We start from the raw sequence: 607 nt of genomic DNA, 5'->3' as shown, positions 1-607 counted from the left end.
CGGGTTATGGATGGTGGTTAGGTGTTGGGAATCCTCTCAAATGATCTCATAAGTTATCTTGTTGATTCCCATACTTTAACTTTGACTGATCTTTCCATCCTGGATTGTAGGTATTCGAGTAGTGGTTGTATGCTCTTGGAATGAATCCTGCAGCACTGACATCTACTTCTTGACTCAAGGTAGGACAAATATCAGTAGGATGTTCCAAACTGGCACAGATCCCACAAGCCTTAACTTGTGCCTTCCCTACAACAAATTGTCAAACAAATGAAGTCAGTTCAGTCAATTGTTATTGAATAGAACTCACCTCGCTTCGTTCTTTAACTGCTACTGCTTCTCTTGGTCCGAACTGTTATGAGTTCATCGCCATATTGTTCAGTAAATCCCACGCCTCTCTAGGAGTTTTGTTCATCAAGGCCCCTCCACTTGTTGCGTCTATGATTCTCCTATCGATGGAAGTCAAACCTTCATAGAAATATTAAATCAGTAATTGCACGGGGATTTGATGATGGGGACATCGAATAAGTAAAGCATTAAAACAGTCTCAATATTCAAATAAAGACTCCCATGTATGTTGTGTCATTCCACATATCTCTTTCCTCATGAT

The 607-nt window shown here is 40.2% G+C and overlaps 1 non-coding gene across 1 annotated transcript; it reads left to right on the top strand.

The window, feature by feature from the left end:
• Positions 1 to 500: 500 nt before the first annotated feature.
• LOC127239508 (small nucleolar RNA R71) lies at positions 501 to 607 on the top strand. The gene has a single exon (XR_007836142.1). It is a non-coding gene; the product is annotated as a small nucleolar RNA R71 (small nucleolar RNA).

The sequence above is a fragment of the Andrographis paniculata genome, unplaced genomic scaffold (assembly GCF_009805555.1).
Source record: "Andrographis paniculata isolate CXL003 unplaced genomic scaffold, ASM980555v1 Contig77END, whole genome shotgun sequence".
Classification (NCBI taxonomy): domain Eukaryota; kingdom Viridiplantae; phylum Streptophyta; class Magnoliopsida; order Lamiales; family Acanthaceae; genus Andrographis; species Andrographis paniculata.
The sequence above is the reverse complement of the archived record's forward strand: the minus strand, read 5'-3'. Positions and strand labels throughout refer to the sequence as shown.